This window comes from Pteropus medius, unplaced genomic scaffold (genome assembly GCF_902729225.1).
Source record: "Pteropus medius unplaced genomic scaffold, Ma_sr-lr_union100, whole genome shotgun sequence".
NCBI lineage: Eukaryota > Metazoa > Chordata > Mammalia > Chiroptera > Pteropodidae > Pteropus > Pteropus medius.
In genome coordinates, this window is record NW_024355205.1 from 27,882,881 (window position 1) to 27,903,996 (window position 21,116).

The 21,116-nt window shown below is 36.5% G+C and overlaps 1 long non-coding RNA gene across 1 annotated transcript in view; it reads right to left on the minus strand.

Annotated features, from left to right (window-relative positions):
* LOC120598711 (uncharacterized) overlaps positions 1-21,116 on the minus strand; it is a 153,633-nt gene that overhangs the window by 107,987 nt on the left and 24,530 nt on the right. The window contains exon 6 of the long non-coding RNA XR_005651717.1: positions 20,204-20,300. This is a non-coding gene — a long non-coding RNA (uncharacterized LOC120598711). The remainder of the gene's footprint in view (positions 1-20,203; positions 20,301-21,116) is intronic.

Consider the following 21,116-nt stretch of genomic DNA (forward strand, 5'->3'; position numbering starts at 1 on the left):
CTTGGGAGTGTGGGAGACAGGGCACACTTTCCTGCCAGGTGCCTTTTCCAATGTTCTAATATTCCATGCTGTGCTGCCCGTCTACTTATAACATGCACCCACAAATCTACACTAGGAACTTAGTGTAGGAAGGGTCTCAGATTAAAAAAAAAATTCTTTTAATAGTCAGTCTGTAAATGCAGTCAGTCTCACTGTCAATTGTTGTCCAAGATCCTGTTCAGTTAGAGGCTTCCTAATATGAAGTAAGAATAACTAAAACATTTCAGAGACCGTTAAAAATGTTTAGGGATTCAGAATAACTGACAGAAATTTCAAAGGAGAAAATGTCAAAAAAACCTTTTTCATAGTGTGGTCCCCTGAATTTCTGTATAAACTCTCCTGGGCTGCTTTTTTTTTTTTTTAATATAGATCCCTAGGCCCCACTATAGACCTACAAATTCTGACTCTAAAAGACAGAGCCAGGACTCAGAATTTTGAAACAAATTTCCCAAATGTTCTAATTTACATTAAAACTAAGAATCACTTAACTAAAGGATGTTTAAGTCTCTTGATAAAATACATTTATCTCAAGAAAGAACATTCAGCATATATGTATGGAGGTTTGTTGTCTATATATTGTCATTATAATATAGGCAGCATAAGAATAACTATAAAGAAAAAGTGTGAGCTGCTACCCCTCACCAAAGGGAAAGGTTGATATCCTGATAGTTCCATCCGATAAACATTGATTCATGTGAGCATATCCTGAAGGATGTCATGCCCTTTCCTCCCTTCCAACATAGAAGACTAGAGAGGAAGAGGAAGACATGAGGAGGCAATTATGTCTTCCTTAACCTCTCCCTTGGTGGTAGTGGTGTGTTGGGGTGGAGGTGGGGAACAGTGAAGTTGTCCATCCTCCATCAACAGTTTGATCCAAAAGACTCATAAGGTTTAAAGTTGTTCCAGTTATCTATTGCTGTGCAACAAACTACTCTAAAACTAACTAACTTAAAATAATAATATACTATCTCCAAGATTCTTTTGATTGAGTGGGTTCAATCAGATGGTCTTATTTGGTACTTGTCATGCAGTATCAGTCAAGTAGTAGCTGGATCTAGAGCTCTCTGAAGGTTTGTAGGCCAGGAATGCAAAATGAATCACCTATTAGGTTAGGAATTGATGCTGAGCGTCTGCTTGGGGGCTCAGCTAGGGCTGTCAACCAGAACACCTGCATGTAGCTTTTGTATGTGACTCTCCATGTGACTTGGGCTTCTCAAAGCATTGGTTGGAGTGCAAGAGTCTAAGAAGCATTGCAGCAGAAGCTATAATACTTCTCATAAATTAGTCTTGAAAATTCTAGAACATCACTTCTAATTAATTCTTTTGGTTTAGCAAGTCACTTAGGCCAGCCAAGATCCAAGAAAAAAGGAAACAGGCTTCTCTTCTTAATGGGGGAATGGTAAGGGCACATTGAAGAAGAACGTGAGGGGTGAGAAATACTATAGTAACCACCTTTGGAAAACATGGTCTTCCACAGAGGGTGGTTCTGAAATATAATACAGAGCTTGCTTCTTCATTTCTTTCCACGGGAATGAAGACGGTACCCAGGATTCTGAAAATGGGCTAAGGCAGGCCCAGAAGATGGTACAGAAGGTAGCACTGGGGAAATTCTGAAAGGCCAGCCACAAACTCCACCTAACCCCAGCTCCTTGTGTTTCATTGTGCCTTAGCATTACAGCAGGGGGAACAAAAGCTAAGGGCATTCATTGCCTGTAAAAGTACCACAGGGGTAAAGATTGGGGAGTACAGAAGCCCACACTGTACAGCTTCCATAGGGAGTCAATAGACATCACAACATAGGCACACATACACCATGGCAAAGATCAATGTAAAATTTATCTATCTCTCGTTCCCACTCAAGCATAGGATTCACTGGACAGTGCCCAGAACACACACAGGCATGTAGGGCAAGAACAAGAGAGAGTTCTTGAAAGAGACAGATGGGCCTTCCCTTCTCCTCTACCAGGTTCCCTGAAGCTAGGCAGAAGACAGTTACAGAGGGCAGTGACTCTCGATACCAGTGAAGATTTATTCCACATGAGACTGAGAGCTTAATAACCAGGTTAGAATGCAAATTACTTTTTGATGTTGAATTTATCAGCATGGGCCGTGATGTCTTTATGGTGTTTTATTATCTCTCTTTTTCATTATTTATTTTTTATTATTTATCTCTCTTTTTCATTCTCCTTTCTCCCCAACTACCCTTTTCAAGGCAGAAGTGAGGGTTTATAAACTTGAAAAATTACCATAATAGCTTGAAAATAGTACATTCCATCTTTGAGAAATGCTAAAATGCTCAGCTCGCTCAAGAAAACCTATACGCAAATTTTTTTTAAAAAATAAAATCATTTAACTCACTTTTCAGTAAGAAGATTCTGAAAATTAGACTTAATAGTTGCATTAGAGGTGGTTCTACGGCAAAAATAAAACAGTAAAATATGGAGTGTTTTGGTTCCATAGTGATACCTATCTCATCCCAGGAACAGAGCTGTGTGGTCACTTGTAAATGTCTGTCCCTGCCATTACTCTGTAAGCTCCCTGAGGGCAGGACTCACCACTGATTCTATCTCTACCACCTAACATGACACCTTGCACAGGAAGGGCGTTCAATAAATATTTGTTGAATGAATGATTGTATTGAGTTGATGAGTCAAAGAAGCACAGAACTCTAGAGGTAGGAGAGATTTTTGAGATCATTTAGTTCAAACATGATCTTCCAAATTGTGATTCTGAGGTCCACGGACATTGAAGAACCTACTCACCGTGATGGCATATGTTGGTCACAGAGCAAGGACTGGAACACAGGTCTCTGTTCTCTGAACCCAGGGATTTCCTACCACACTGTATTTCCTTCTCCACACGGCAGTGCACCAGAAGAACTGGATACTACTCAGACCAGTTGAACCTAGTTGTGTCTCCAAGCTAACAGCAATAATAGTTCCTTGCTTTTCTCCTTTCTCCTCAAAGTGTATACTTTAAGTTAAAAGAAAAGGTTCCTAAGTAGAATATAATTTCCACAAAAATTAAAACTCATTTAGAAGGAAGTAATACCAACAAAATGGCGCCTCTTATCTGACTTGATTCAGCATTAAGTACATGGTATACCGAAGAACCAAAACATATCATCTCAGTGAAAATAAAGTATTAAGTCATTTATCCATTAAACAATATTTATTGAGCATCTACTAATGACAGACACTGTTTTAGGAAAAGCAGTGATGAATAAGATAAAGTCCTTTCATTCAAGTAGATTACAGTCTAGTTGGGGAGGCAGAAATAAATACATAAAAAGTAGAATTTCTGAGAACAATGAGTAATTAGAAGTATATATACATGATGCTGGGATATGGAATAACCACTGGGGGAGAGTATCCTTTGGAGTGGACGGTCAGGAGGAAGTGACATTTCATCTGGATCTAAACAATGAGAAAGAACTTGCCATGATAAGCATTAAGTAATATTATTTCAGGCCAAGTGAAAAGCAAATACAAAGGTGTGCAGGAAGTATAATTTTGAGAAAAATAAAGAGTGGAACTGAGGCATAGGAACCAGCTTAAGGAAAATCAAAATAATAATAATAATAATAATAACAACTTTTTGATATGAAAGTACATGGTATATTTGGAAACAAGTAATTCTGATGTAGCTGAAATACAATATTGATGGGAATGAGGTTGAAAACAAGGCTGGAAGCAGTGAAGAACATTTGAGAGTCTAGACTTCATTCTTCAGATAATGAGAAATAAAAGGATATGTTGGAAAGGATGAAGGCACAGATTGGATTGAAGCATAAAAAGACCAGAGGCAAGAGTCCAGATAAAAGATATCGATTGCCCTGGTTCAGTCAATATTGGGAGGCAGGATTAGCAGAGTGGTGTTGGACTTGGAAAGGAGGAGAGAGAATTCGGGGATTCGGGGGTGGAATAATAGTGACCAGTCTGATATGAGTTAAGAGAGGGAGGAGTCAGAAAACTTTATGGTTTCCAAATTGGGCAATGATGGGGTGGGTAACAGCAGCTAACATATAGAGGAGCAATTTTTGTGAAATGAGTTCAATTTAGGTCATTCTTAGAGGGTCAGACATCTGTGGAATAGCCAAGAAGAGCTGTCTGGCCAGCTACTGGGAGATGAGGTCTGGTTTTAAAAAAAAGGGGTGGGGGTGGGTAAAGAAGCAGATTTGAAAGTCTTAGGTATATTATAGGGGTTAAAACCATGGGAGTGGATGAGGTTACTCAGGAGAGGAAGCGGGTATTGAGGAAAGAGGAGATTGAGAAGGAGAGGGCACAGAAAATGGGGAGAAGAGAATCTTAGGGAATGATTTCATTTAAGGTGATAAAAAACAAAAAAGAGCCAGTGAAAGGTAGTAAAGAGAAATGCAGAGTGTAAGAGGGAAATCCAGAGAGAGTATTATGTCAGAAGTGATTAAATAAGAGAAGAAGGAAGTCAAGAGGGTCAACATACTGTTTGAGAGTAGAGTTGGAGGTGTGTAATTATCATTTCTGTAGACTGAGCAAATTCTATTTGGGAGAATAGTCAGAGTTACATTGCTACTCTGAAAATAAGTATAAATTGTGCCAAAGTGCACAGTTTTCTGCTTCAATGAAAGCTTTGCCAGCTGTCAAATACCAATAGTTTTAAAACTTAATAAGAACCTACTTCACAGTTAGAGGTATTCCTTATGTCCCTCCACTGATTATATGCAAATTATGAGTAAAGAATGTAGCAATTTAATAAATCACTGCAGTTTTGAACTTGGTTATAATAAGAATCCACCAGAAGAGTGATTTAGAAGAAAACCTATAAAAAGCATTCAGCTGATGTTGAATTGAATTAAGGCTTTTAGGGAGGTAAATGAAATAGTAGTTTACTAAAAATAGGGTATTCACTTTGAACCAAATAGAAAGCATCGTGCTTGTGTTATGCATACAATTGATATAAAGTAGTTGTTTAGCTTCTAACCATTGTCATTTAAAGGGATGATCATCTACGAATTATTAATTAAAGCTGCAATCTGAGCCCAATCAAAATTAATATCTACCAAAATAATAGATTTCATTTCTGTCTGCACTATATAATTACCAAAGTGATGCAATATCTTGCATAGAGCATTATCATGAAGGTCAGACCATGCCCTTTCAAACACATCATTTTCCTTGGACTCTTTCTTAATATCTCTGAGGATCTCTGCTAATGTCATCACAGAGAAATAGAAAATGAGGTCTCCTGTGTTATTAAAGTGCCATTATTTTGCAAAGAGAAAAATCTAACAGGAATTTAAAGAAAAAGCGTAGGAGGGAGAAGAAAAACATATCAAAATGTGAAAATCAAGTAAGACAACTTGTTCACATTCCAACAGTCGACAACATACCACATTATACCTGTCTCAGAAATGCTCTTCTAGCTTGGGGTAGAAAATTAAATTACCACATTTCTGTGATTTAAGATCTTCGATTTTGATTTGAATAACTGTGTTCCTGAAGTTGCTTCACTACGTTTTTTCCTATTAAGGTAAAGCTTTTCATTATTTCAAGAATTATTCACACTTTAAGTTTTTGGTCCTGAAAATAGCATTTGCTAATTTTATTAAAACATTTCAATGAAGGTTAGGTAATTATAGATACTGTTTGTTATCTATTCAACAACTATTCCTTCTTTCTTATCAGAAGCCTGATTTTATTCAGGCATTCACCGTATCTTCTTCCCTGGGAAAACACTGATTAGCTTAAGGCAATCTTAAGCGTATCAGTGCCCAGGAAACTGATATTGGTTCTAGAATGAGCTTGTGATGAAAGCTGGACCAATCACATTGGAGAGGAGAGTTTATACTCTTTCATTCTCCTGCTAGACATGAACGAGAAGAATGAAGACCTAGTTGTCACGAAGAACCATCTTGCTCCCCTAAGGAAAACTGGTCTTAGGATCAAGAATGGCAGAGCAGAGTTACAGAAAGAACCTGCATTTTCAGTGCCTCCACTGAGCTGTTGCTGTTCATTACACCTGAGCCCACTTTACCTATTGCTCTACCAGAAATGAAAAAGAAAAATGACTTTTTAAAATCTATTTGAGTTGGAATTTTCTTTTCTTTCTTTATATATATATATATATATATATATATATATATATATATATATTTAGGTGAGGCAATTCTTGGTTGACCCCACAAATTGCAAGGACCTTATCAGCTTACAATCCCTTATTTTTTTTTTATTTTAATTTTTATTTTTTACACCTACAGCACCTGGTCTTCCTAGGTGGTCTCCCATCCAAGTACTAACCAGGCTCGACCCTGCTCAGCTTCTGTGATCAGATGGCGTGTTCAGGGTGGCATGGCTGTAGACCGAGTTGGGATTTTCTACACACAGCCAAAAGCATCTGAAGTGATATGGTAATTAAATTCCTAAAATAATAGCATTGCGTTTTCACATCATTCTTTCCTCACAATTTTGGGTGGCATATTTCTAATACATCTGAGAACACAAAGGCACACTAAGACTGAATTATGTTCCAAATGTGATCTAACCAAGTTATGGCTAGGAATTCTAGTGCTTAACATATCAACAACGTATGGTAGTCCTTTAAGGTAGGCCGTTTCTTACGGCACCGGCTATATATTTTTAGTCTCAAAATCAGTGAGATTCAACATTCACAGCACCCAAAATTCCTTTACTTTGCCACATTCCTTGATCCAAGTCACCACAATTATCTCTCACCTGAATCGCTGTAATTATCTTCTAGTTGCTTCTACTGCTGCTGTCTCTAAATTTTTTACTTCCCACAGAAGCCAGCATGACCTTCTTAAAACAAGAACCAGACCATATCATTTGCTTAACATCCTGCCATGTCTTCAGCCACTCAAAATAAACCCAAACCCTGGTCTGCAAAGCTCCATGTGATCTGGCCCCTCCATACTTCCTTAAGCCACATCCTAGAACTACCTCCCTCACTAGACTCTAGCTACACCAGACTTCTTTTCTGTTCTTTAAAAACACCACCTTTGTACCCAATTATGGGTCTTTGTCCAGCCATTAACCCCTCCTAAAAAGTTCATCTCCCTAATCTTCGATGGCTAACGTCTTCTTTTAATTCAGATCTTATTTTAAATTAAACATTCTCACAGTGTTCTCCCCTAAATACCCAAGATAAAATAGCTCCTCGGTCAACTATTTACCACTTCTGCATAACCTTTCTCACTATCTGACAATTTTCTTATTTGTTTATTGTTTATACTGTCCAAATGAATGAATAAGTAAAATCCCTGCTTCTGTAAGCTCTCTCAGAACCTTGATCAATGTAGGTCTTTGTGTTCCGTTCAGGCATATAATAATAAGTTTTGAAATCTCAGATGTCACTTGGGTTTGGACTAATGCATGTAGTAGCAACAGAATCAGATATCATTGAAAAATTGTATATGCCCAAACGATCATTTAAAAATATGTCTGATTCTATGATTAAAAAAAAAAAAAGTCCAAAGTAACGTGTCTGTTGGAATCATTGGCTTTAAGGCAGAAAGACCTATGAAATGGAACAGGTCTAGACACTGACCTACATTCAAATTGTGCTTACTAACTGGAATTGTTGTTGGCCAGTGAATGGTATTTGAAAGCAATTAATGAAAATGATAGAATAACTATCGAGTGAGCAGAAAGTATAGCGACCATGAAGAAGAAGATCAGATGAAACTCTGAGAAAACATGTGGGTTTAAGTCATAGAAGACTGCAGTGGTTTCACTGCCTTCTTGCTGTAAGGCAATCAGAACAGGTCCTTATAATGAAAGAGCATTGAGTTAGTTATCTGTCATGATCTATATCTTTATAAGCCATTAATTTGTTAATTTTAAAAAGAGCCAAACGTTTTGTGCACGTAGGTATAATCTCTACCTGCACACACTCTGCAAAGTGAGTATGTGCACTAACTGCCTCCATGGTTATCTCCAGCATTTTCTTTCTTTGCTTAGTTACTGACTTTGGAAGGGAAGGAGACTGAAGTTTAGCCTCAAACAAGTGAGAATCTTTTAACGATGGAATATGCATGAAAGTTAGTGATCCATGAAGCTATTTTATTCACTCCCACCAAAAAAAGCATAAGAATTGTTTCTGAGAAGATGCTCTCTCAAGTAGAATTTGCTAGGACTAACTCCCATCTATTTAGAATAATTTAATATACACTTTTAACATGCTTCTATTAATGTTCCATTTTCCTAGAATCCCGTGATACCTAAACCAAAACCTGGCTACAGGTGCATACTTATTAGAACAAGTAAATGCAATCCGCTTGCAATTCATAGTTTTAGTATAAAGTGCCCAATTTTAGAGAAGTGGTTCTGCATATTAGGTTAACATGTTAAGTTACTTGTTCTTTGCAACAGGATTACTGAAGGTTTGTGAAAACACAGGTTTGGCAGCCTAGAATTCCTTATGCTGAGGAGATGAAATGCTGAATAGAAAAGCCAAGTTCCAACTGCTTACCTGGGCATCTATTTTGCCCAGGTATGCAAAAGATACGCGCTTGCTGAAAACATCTCTTACTCTCATCACTCAGTTCATGCTTCATAAATATTCATCTTTAATCGAACTCACCTGAAAGCTAATCAACTTTGAATTCAAACATTTGTCCCAAAATTTCAGATCAGTAGACAGGTATTGTAGAAAAATTATAGGTGTTCCTAAGGTGCATTTTGTGTCTAATGTACTTTAGAAATGTCTTTCTTTTGTTATTGAAGTATTATGTCAATATGTCCTATGTGGGGAATAATCAAGTTCCTTCCCTTCCTCTAATTGTCTTCTACTTCACCAATTTCAAGGAGTACAATAATGTCTTCATTTGGAATTTGTTTTTGACAAACCAGCATAGGCAGAAAAATTAACAAATAAAAACTATTTGGTTAGCTTATAACCATGCTAGTGTCTAAATGCATAAAAATTTAGTATAATTAAGGAAAATGTGAATTTGACCATTAAGTGGTCTTAAAAATAATCCATTTGAATTCATCAAGGAGGATAGAGAATATGTTTTCTCTTTCAAATTCATCTTAATTAAATTTCAACCTCTTTGAGGGCAGGAAGTAGCCCAGACCAGCAGACAGAACATGCAAATTTGAAATCAGACAGATCAGAATGGTAGCCCAGGTATTTATATAGCTTTGTGACCTCTGCCAAGTTACTTATTCTCTCTAGGTCTAAATTTTCCAACTGTAAGATGAGGATAATAGTATCCACTTGATGGGAATGTGGTATGAATTGCAGATCTAAGCATCTGACTCAGTCAGCATTCAAAAAGTATTTGCTCTCTTTGTATTTCCCAGCATATCCAGCTCAGGGCTTCACATAGTGGATACCCACTGAATGTCTGTAAACAAAATAAAATCGAATACTATAGCCGCATTATGAAATATGAATAATCACAAATAGAACTTTTCTCAACTTTAGATTCTTCTAAACTTTGGATGGCTTCCAATTTTCTCAGTATTTATCCTATCTTCCCACTCACTCCTAAACCAAAATGGAAAGTAGTGCATGATTACAATCTATTTAAGTGTACAAAAATTCACATTTTATACATTGGTCTGGGTTAGGTCAGGAAAACAAGGTCATTATCGGCATTATGGGAAGAATTGATGCAATATAGAAATTAAGGCTACACAAACAGAAGAGGATGCAGCAGTGAGGGTTTTAGAATATGATGGCTGGAGCATCTCTCAACTAGAGAAGGGAAAAGCCATTTATCCCTGCGAAGTTTGAGAAGCTACCACAACCATGACGTGTGACCTTGTAGGGAGATCTGGAAACCACTTCCTCAGCCGCGACTTAGAGAAAGGTCTAGGGAAGTCCAGGAAAGTGCCAGAACCACTCAGTGAAAGCTTATGAAGAGGTCTAGACACCAGCTGCATCTCACTATCAGGACTTTCCCGAGATAAAAGCTTCCACCTCACTTCCGCCTTCCAGATCTCACTCAAGTTCCTCCCATTGGCAAATTCTAACCCAACGCCATGCAGGGAAGGGATCTGGGGAAATGTGGTTCTCTGCCTTAAAAAGAGCTGTTGGTGATGGCGGTAAGTTGGAAAGAACCAACCCAGAACAGTCCATACAATGCCCTTGTTCACTCATCAACTCAGCATCCATCCTGTTACTAGAAGCATCTTTAACTTTCATAAACAACATCACAATTTCACCTAAAAGTCCACCTTACTGCTAATTCTTTAAAATACAAAGCAAGATAAGCCCATTGTCCAGAGGCAAAATGATACAAGGACTTTGGTTTAAGAAGGTCCTAGGTTCAAGTACTAGCTCTCCGAGTTCACCATTATATGATTTCTGATAAATTACAAACCACTCTGAGCCTTAACTTATCCAACTGAAAAATAAGAAAACCCATCTTCTAAGAATTCTGTAAGAATTCACAACATGAAATGTCTAGCTCATAGTAAATGCTCAGAAAGTATTAGCTTTTATCAGTATTATTTGAAATGGCATGGAGAAGTTAACATTTCCTGCTGATGACCTTTCTTGATGTTCAACAGCATATCAAATTGTTTTCATGTCCAAATGTATATATTTTTGCATATCGCATAAACTGTCAAAAAGAAATATTTGCTGAAATTTCCAAATTTAAATGATCAATTTCTGGTTCCTGTGTAGGTAGTCTAAAATAAAGATACAGAAAAGTGGTTAAACTGTCAAGAGTTGGCAACAAAACCTAAGAAAAAGAAGGCTAAAGATCTGAATTCTATACAAGTTGCACAATCAGCTCCGAAGAATAGGGAATGAACTGTTTATCCAAAAAGGCAGCAGTTCTGTTTTATCTAAATTATGCCTGGGGTGACTTCAGGAAGGACTCAGCTTCCTCTACTACAAAGATCTAACTTATAAGTTTGTAACTTAATGCTCTGACTTCATGTCAGAGGAGAAAAATCTCAACTCAATTATCCCTACCAGAAAACACAAATCTGTTGATACTGGCAGGCTACAACACCATGAAAAATTATAATTGAAGAGAAGACCAAAAAAAAAAAAAAACTGTGGAAGTCAGAATACTTGAGATGTATCTCTTCATAACTTGGATGGTTGTTCTTTTATTTGGACAAAGCATACTGAAGATTTTTCAATGTTTGTACAGTAACTCATCCATACTTATGATATAATATCTAAAAGGCAGCCAGAAATCCCAACCTTGAAGGCTGCCAACCATGAAAAATTACTTAGCACAACAATGATCTTTCTTAACCATAAGTGACGTTATCGTGGGCCATGCTTCCTAGATAGACTTGGATTGAAACAGTACTCTACCCTAGGGCTATTAACTGTGTACACATGCTTATTGAGAGGGGAGAAAGGGAAAATACAAAATATAAGTCAATTAAATTAACTCTTAAAATACCACAAATCTTTAGTAAATGGGGAAATGGACTTTTTGAATGATAGTTCTTTGAGTTCTGACAAGTCATTTTTTATTATGTGTGCTGGGTGTGCAAAAATCCTAGAAATTGTAGGGTCCTTAAAATTATGTTTATGATTCCAAAAATTAAGTGTAGGGGCCAAATATAGGTTGTATAGACAAATTTAAGTAAATCTCAGTACAGTGTTCGGCTCTAACACTAAAATAACAGGACTTATGAGAAAATAATAATAAAGGCATACCATTCAAAATCCAAAATCTTTGAAACCAGTCTTCTCTACAATAACCCTTTAATTTCTGGACATTTTTAATGGCTGCAAACTTTTCCACTGTAGAGGAGATATACATCTACCTCTCACTGTTCTTAATTTTGTCTCCTGAAAAACTGGGGAAAAAATTTTCTTATATGAACTTCTAAAATAACACCATGGTTTTTTTCCTCTTAGCTAAATGTGTATAAATTTTCTTAATATTATTTAGGTTTCAAATTCCTTCTTTATTTTCTGTAATTTCTTTAATATTTTCTTCATTTTGTCAGTCTCACCTTCCAAGTGTGGCATCGAAATGAAGTATAATGAATGAGATGAGATCTGGCTAATGGGCCATTATTTCTCTATACTTGTCACCTTCTTGTCACTGTGGCCTATCTGTCTATTTATAAAGTCTAAGACTGAATTAGGTTTTAAGCAGACATATTACATTATTGATTTGTCATGAGCTCATCACTGACAAAACTTCTAGTCTTTTTCATAGAAATTAATATTGACATATCTTCTTCATTCTGTATTTCTTCAGTTGATTCTTTAACTCATCATAATACTTTACATTAACCTCTATTACATTTTATCTTGTTAAACCTGATCTTTTATTTCAATCTGATTCCCGATCTTAATTCTGTTATCCAATAGATTAGCTAAATCTCCAAAGTCCACGTTTACTCCTTGTTTCCTAAGCACATCAACAAAGTTGAGTAGGCAAAATCTCAAATACCTGATGCACATAACCAGCCACCTCCTGACAAAGATATTGATTACTTTCCATAAGTGCAACCTAGCATTCAATGATTCACATAGTCCCTTAAATATATTATCATCCTGACTACATGTCTCTTCTTTGTCCACAAAGATATTACCTCTATAAACATAACATGCTCATACACCTGTACCATTTTCCTCATCAATCAACCTAGAAGTTTTATTAAACAAAGGAATTTTAGAAATTTGAGAAGCCTTGTTCTAAATAAATTCATAATCACTTGTAGCAAGTACTTTTGCTTTTCTGAAGGGTTGAAAATATGTATTTTAATTACTCTGTTGGAGTATTTTGACCCAAATTGATCATCAATTTGACCCAAATTGATCATCATAGTATTCAAAATATTTTTCTTTTAATTTCAGGATTTTAATATCTATTCTGGCAGCATTTGCTGATTTCTACTTTTTCAGTACCTCTTATCATTGTCTATTCAAATCCATGATCTGAATTACTCAGGCTCTGATACCTAAACCTGACATCTAGTCAGGCAATTCCTCTCAACTCTTTATTCACCTTCAATACTACCTTAGTTGCCTTTGGTCTTTTTCATTTTCACATAAATTTTAGAATGATCCTATCAGGTTACATACACATAAATGCAAGCACATAAAAAAGTGTTGGACTTTTTATTGGGATGGCAGTGACCCTAAATCAGTTTGGAAAGATTTAGAATACTGAAATTATATACCTTTTCATTTATTTAGGTCTTTAAATATTTGCTGAATAATGTGCTATTTCTGTATAGGGGTTTTGCACATCTCTTGATCGATTTATTTGATAAATTTTTTGATAGTTTATTTTATAGGTATTTTATATTTTTATATTATTATAAATTGTATTTTTTAACTTTTTTATCTTTATTCTTTCATGATGTATAAAATAAAATTGATTGAGCTAAAATATAACAACTTTGCTAAATTTACAAAATTAATCCTGTAATTTATCATTAGCTTCTTGAATTTTTTATCTAAAATTTAATATCACCTTTGAATAATTATAACTTCATTTCTCCTTGTCTATTCTTTATAGTTTTTACTTATCTTCATCGCCTTCTCGAACTGATTAGGATTTCCACTAAATCATTGAAGTCTTAATAGAGGGCATCTTTTAATTGGTCCTAATCACAAAGGGAACATTCTATTTAACCTCTAAGTAAATTTAGCTGTAGGATTTTTAGTAAATATCCTTTATCAGATTGAGGAGCTCTCCTTCGATCTATACTAAGATTTTCTTAATCATAAATGTTCTGAAATTATTTTACATATATTTATAATAGTTTTGTTTTTTGATATTTTAATGCGATGAATCATCGACTTATATTCAAAATTTAAACCAACTTTTTGCATTCTAGGATATAAAAAACTCAGTTGTGTTATATATTGTTAGATTTTATTGGTGATTATATCGTTTAGGATTTTTGCACATTTGTTAATATATGAAATTGTCTTGTAATTTTTCTTCCTTTGTCTGATTTGGAATCAAGGTTTAGAGAACTTCCATAAAATGAGAGATTGGAGATCATTCCCCCACTACTATTTTTAGAAGGATTTGTGAATCATTGCCATTAAGTTGTTTTTAAATGTTTAGCTGAATTCAGTAGGATGTAGATATGCAATGTTTTATTATAATTTCATTATCGTATCATTCATTTTAAAATATGCAATGGTTTTCTATTATTTATTGATTTTTAGATTAACTGCCTTGTGATCAAAGAATCTCTCTATACTTTTCAATGTTTCTTGAGAAGAGCTCATCCTAAGTCTCTTCTACCTCATTTTCTAGTTCTAATAAAGTTCTTTCCCTCTTTAACTGCCCCTCATTTCTCTAGGCCAGCACTGCTCAACAGAACTTTCTGTGATGACATAAATGTTCTATATCAGCACTGTCCAATGCAATAACCAGTAGCCACGTGTGGCTATTGAGCACTTGAACCGTGGCTAGTGGAATCAAGGGACTGAGTTTTAAATTTTATTTATTTTAAGTTAATTAAATTTATATCTAAATAATCAAGGTGACTAGTGGCTACTATATTGGGCAACACAACTCTAATCAACTCCTCTCTTTGTTAGTCAGGATCTAGTCAAGAAGGAGTTATTTAAACAGAGAGAAAGTAACATAAATAATTGTTAACTAAAGTATAAATTTGTTAAGTAGAGAAAAAAGAGAACTCTAAGGCATCACAGAAGTAAAACTACAGAAACCAGCTTCCTTCCCTAAAGTTGAGAGAACAAAAGGAAGACTTCAGAATAGTTAAACTTAAAGCTTGGAGGAGAGGTCACCACGAGCTGGGACTCAGACCTCTGAAGAAGGAAATGGGGGTGAGGGAAAGGGGTCATGCAATGAGTAGGAAAAATTGCAAACCTTATGCTGCTGGCAAGGTGAAGGAGCGCTGCTGGGGTGATGCTCACAAGAACTTGAAGCGAACTTGAAGCAAACAGGAAGCGGTAACCAACAAGAAAGGAGCAAGTCCCTTCAGCCCCCTCCATTTTTGCAGTCTCCCTCTTGCGCCTTCTGCTGGCAGAGTATAACAGGGCAAGCGAAAAATGATGCCGAGTCCAGGTCCTAGCATCACCAAGCTGACTACAGAAGGTCAGCTTGCCGAGTCCAGGTCCTAGCATCACTAAGCTGAGAGCCAAAACTGGCATACTCTCATTTGTTTCTCCATTCTCCCCTTCTCTCTTACTTTCCCAGAGCCCAATCCTATTTGGTCTCTGGGGAAAAAAGCAAACCATCAAGCATACCTCTGAGAACCTTCCAGTACTCATACTGATCAATAGTATCTTAGATCTTTATTTGAATTTCAGTAGGAGATGGGGGGAGGAGGTGTGAAATTAGCCCTCAGCATATGAGAGAGAAAAGAAAAGAATCCATAAAGAACAATCTAAAGATATAGCTGTCACATTTTAACCTACTTTTGATAAAGATGCTGGTAGAGAGAAATATTTTCTACTAAAAGAGAAACAGCAAATACAATGAGCAGGAACTGATACCCTCATGTTGTGGATCAGTAAGGACTGATGAGGACCAAGAGAACGCATGCCTGCCCAGCCACCCATAGACTGCAGTGTGGAAATGTGAGCCCCGTGTTCCCAGATCTAATTTTTTGAGAGATGCCAGAAATCTGGATTTTTATGTGAAAGCTTCCAATTTCAAAATGTTGGCTCAACAATTTTTAAAACATTGTGCAAGCCAAATGAAACACTGTGATGGGCCAAATCTCGCCTGTGGGCCATGGTTTGGGGCTTCCGCAGTGCTGCATGCACATGAAAGGGGATCTGCAGCAATATATGGATCTTGAGTATCAAATCATTTGGCCCATGGGCAAGAACAGCCTAGTTCGAGGTTAACTGATAACGTGAATTTTAATGCAATGTTGGTTTCTTACATTAGGCTTCTTTTTGCGCTTCCTCTTGTTATTTTATTTTTTTTCCTTTCTTTCTTTTCTTTCTTTCTTTCTTTTTCTTGCGATTGTTGGTAATGACGTTACGACAAAGTCAGCCTAACCTAGCACTGTCAGCCATTAGATTGATCACTCACACAAATATGGAGTTAATTTAAAAAGAAAACTTTGGGAGAAATAAACTATATAAATCAAATATATAATCATTATTCTGAGGTTTTGAAATTTACTTCAAGAGAGTTGGCACTGTGAGAGCAATCGTCTATCATTGGGGTATATAGTAGAATATGTAAACTCTAGGCATATTGAAATAAACATTAACATCTATATATATATATGTATATATAAACATATATACACATATACATATATACATTGTACAGACCATATAATCACATATTAAGTCTACGGTCTTTGGCAGAAACTTCTGTACAGTTCTATTACACAATGATAACATATATAGCAAAATAAAATGTTTAGATATTAAAACTCAAATTCAAAGTTTTGTGATATTTGTTGATATTTGTCAAAGTTTTCAGTAAGTTTTTTGATGCTTGAGTATTGAAAATCTTTTTCCCATATGGAAGCTTTATACATATTCCTAAGCCACATGAAATAGACACTTTGACTTGTATGCAAAAGATTTGTGGTCTTTGCTAAACCACAATATAATTTCTTTTGTAGTAAAGATGAAGCCATAAATAAATATATGGACACACATTGTATAAATTGTGTCATATGTTCTTGAGTATCTTACTTGCTCTTACTCATCAGAATTAAATCACTATATATGCCACACTTTAAAGGAGTTGTAAATAGTGAGTTTCATCAAATATAATATTCAAATCCATCCAATTCAAATAAGTACTTTGCCTTCACGAAATACCATCAACTTTACCAATACCGAAGTTTATATTTGTAAAGAGAAACATTAGAGAGTATTGAAAGTTTGACTATTTTCTCCTAAAACTATGTCTAAAAAAAAATTATTGGGCTTCCAGTCAAGATGGAGGAATAGGTAAACACTATGCTTGCCTCCTCTCATGATCACATCAAAATTACAACTAAACTACAGAAAAAAACATCATCGAGAAGCACCTGAAATATAGCTGAAGACATCTCTTACAACTGGGGACACGCAGAGGAGTCCACTTCAAGACTGGTAGGAGGGACAGACACAGAAGAAACTGGTCCCACACCTTAGTGTGGTGGTTAAAAATTGAAAGGGATATCTCAGCTGCGGAGGCCCCCCCAGAAGAGCGAGGGGTCCCAGATCCACATCAGGATCCCAAGCCCAGGGTTCCAGTGCTGGGAAGAGACGTCTCCACAAAATCTTAATGTGAAAACCAGCAGAGATTATAGCTGAAACAGAGGTTAGTTAAAATTCCTCTTAAAGGGCCCACATGCAGACTTACTTGATGATGGACTCACTTGCTCTGAGCTCTGGAGCTGGGGCAGCCACTCATAAAGGGCCAGAGACACATAGGGGAAAACTGCACTGTCTGGCTTCAGGGAGAAGGCTGGAGGGGCAGCTTTCTCCCAGACAGAAGTGTTTGCAGAATCCATTGTTCCCTCATTGAGCCCTCCCCATTCCCAGCATGTAGACACAGGTAGCCACCATATCTGAGTCTCCATCAATTTGATTGACACTGTTTGCCCTGTCCAGTGACTCCACCCCTCCCAACATGCAGGCTCACCCAAGCTGCCTCTAGTGGTTTTTTCCATACAAATGGCTCTTGTTGGGGACTTTACTAAAATCTCTCAAAGGCTCACAAAACCCAAACGAAAGCATCTGGGCTTGGCATGCTCCATACCTCTTGCTGAGCAGCCCTAAGGCCAGCACTACCAGCAGCTGGCCTTCATTTGTGGCTTGGCCTCTCAAAGCACATCCAAGCTCAGAGTGGGTGATGGACACCTGTAGATTGCTTGGTGGCTTATGCCAGGTGGCCCTGAGTAGGGCACAGGCTGCGGCTGAACTGGGCCTGCAGCGGGGTTCCTTCCAGGAGGCACCGGCCTGCATGCCTGGTGGGTGGCTTCCATCTGAGCCAGAGCACCACCCAGGGCCACATCCAAAAATGACATACCCAATGGACAGACTGGGAAGGCACTAGAGCCCTGCGAAAATGAATCAGGCTTCATAAGGTGAGCCCCTGTACAACAGCTCTTCCACTGTAGTAACCAGCCAGTCTTCACAACCGATTATCCCTAGGGTCAGTCCCTCCCACTGATGTGCAAATAGCAACCAAGGCTCAATTACAACAGGAGGGCACAATTACAACCCACACAAGGGACACACTTTGAGCACCCAGCTCTGGTAACCAGGGAGACTGTGCCACTGGGCCCCAAAGGACACCTACTACATAAGGCCACTCTACTAAGACCGGGAGACATAGTAGCCCTACCTAATACATAGAAACACAGAGAGGCAACCAAAATGAAGAGACAAAGCGACATGTCCCAAATGAAAAATATAGAACAAAGCTCTAGAAAAAGAACTAAAAAAATGGAGACAAGCAATCTATCAGACGCAGAGTTCAAAACACTGGATATAAGGATGCTCAAAAAACTTAGGAGAAGAGTAGATGAACTCAGTGAAAACCTTAACAAAGAGATAGAAAACATTAAAGTGGATAGGGAAAACATAAGAAAGACCAGTCAGAAATGAAGAATACAATAACTGAAATGAGAATACCTTAGGAAGAATCAACAGTAGATGAGATGAAGCAGAGGATCAAATCAGTGATTTAGAAGATAAGATAGCAGAAAACACGCAATCAGAACAGCAACAAGAAAAAATAATCCAAAAAAATGAGGATAGTTTAAGCGGCCTCGGGGACAACATCAAGCATACCAATATTTACATCACAGGAATAGCAGAAGGAGAAGAAGGTGAGCATGGATTGAAAACCTATTTCAAGAATTAATGACTGAAAATTTCCCTATTTCAAGAATTAATGACTGAAAATTTCCTGGAGAAGGAAATAGACATACAAGCCCAGGAAGTTCAGAGAGTCCCAAACAAGATGAACCCAAAGAGGCCCACACTAAGACATGTCATAATTTAAATGCCAAAGGTTAAAGACAAAAAGAGAATCTTAAGAGCAGCACGAGAAAAGCAATTAGTTACCTACAAGGGAGCTCCCATAAGACTGTCAGCCAACTTCTCAACAGAAACTTTGCAGGCCAGAAAGGATGGGCAGGAAATATTCAAAGTGATGAAAAGCAAGAACCTATAACCAAGATTACTCTATCTAGTAAAGTCACCATTTAGAATCAACGCACAGATAAAGAGCTTCCCAGACAAGAAAAGGCTAAATGAACTCTTCATTGCCAAGTCAGCATTACAGGAAATGTTGTAGGGACTCCTTTAAGAGGAAAAAAAAGAAAAAAAAAGATCAAAAATATAAATAATAAGATGGCAATAACTACAGATCTATCCAAAATTACTTTAAATGTAAAGGAATTAAATGCCCCAATCGAAAGAAAGTGCAGCCGAATGGATAAGAAAACAAGACCTTACATATGCTGTCTATAAGAGACTCACTTCAGATTGAAAGACACACATAGACTGAAAGTAAAGGGATGGAAAAAGATGCTTCATGAAAATGGAAACAAACAAACAAAAAGCTGGGATAGCAATACTTATACCAGACAAAATAGACTTGAAAACAAAGGCCATAACAAGAGACAAAGAAGGAATTTATATGAAGAAACACAAAATACTACTTCAAAGAGATACGTTTACTGCAGCATTATTTACAATAGCCAAGATATGGAAGCAACCTTGGTGTCCATCGGTGGATGAATGTAGAGAGAAGAGGTTGTATATATACACAGTGGAATATTACTTAGCAAAAAAAAAAAGAATAAATTCTTGACATCTGCAACAACATGGATGGAACTAGAGGGTACTGTGCTGAGTGCAGTAAGTCAGACAAAGACAAATGCCACGTAATTTCACTTACATATGGAATTTAAAGAAAAAAATTTTTTAAAAAAAGAAACAAATTCATAGATGCAGAGAACATTTTAAAGGTTGCCAGTTGGGAGTGGGGTTGGAGTGTGTGAAAGAGAGGAAGGGATTGAGAAGTACAAATTTGTAGTTATAAAATAGTTATAGAAATGTAAAGTGTAGCATAAGGAATATAGTCAATAATATTGGAATAACTATGTTTGTAAGTAATGTAAATGTCTAATCACTATGTTGTACACCTGAAACTAGTATAATATCACATACCAACTGTAATTTAAAAAATAAATTATTAAAGGCTTGAAAATCTTTAAAAAATTATTTATGTAAGGTAAAGAGAAAGATAATCACTCTGTTAGAAACCTACCAGACTGCATCTTTAGGGCTCCCTGGATTATGCTCAACATCTGTCACATGTCTTCATGCTTAAGTCTTTAATGATAATCATTTCACAAGTTGAAATGCTGAAAAAGGAAAAAAAAGTAGGCCTTTAGATGATAATAGTATTACATGTGAGATTTTGATACCCAAAAAGGGTATCAAAGTAAGCTTCTGTTCAAAAGTTTACTTTAGTTTTAAAAAATAGTATTTATTTATTAGAGTAATAAATTCATAAACCTAGTTCCTTCTTAACCTTTTTAATTCGACATACAAAGCTTACTAATAACACCAAAAATTATTAATGGTCATTTTTTTAAAAAGTTATGTTAATTAATAAGCACATTTACAAACTTAGTTATTTAGTTATTTGGGTACTTCATTGTCCAATTTAAATAAAAAGAAACTTTCCAAGTGTTTAAGTAATTCTGTACATAATAAACATAGGCATAATGGATGCCAAGTTCTCTTAAATTTTTAATATTATTCATAAACTTCAATCTTTGAACTTAAAATCATAAGTCTAAACTGATTATGCAGACCATACATTTTACATTGGAATTCTCATCTAATGTTATATAATGGCTAACTGTAGGCATTAAGGCTAATAACCAATAATCTGCATTTTTTCCTTCCAGATTCATGGTAAAAATTTGCTTCCCTGTTCACTGAAGTTAGGCCTGGCCATGTGACTTGTTTTGACCAATAAATACGAGCAAAAGCCACACGGGTCACTTCCTAGTCAGAAAACTTTAAGAGCCAGTGCTATGTTCTCTGACCCCAGAAAGATGTAACAGCGACGCTCCAGATAGCAGTGCTTTCTTCAGTCTGTCCCTGATGAGGGCAGTATGAAGCATATTTTTCTATCCTGCTTTTTGCAACAACATGGATGGACCTTGAGG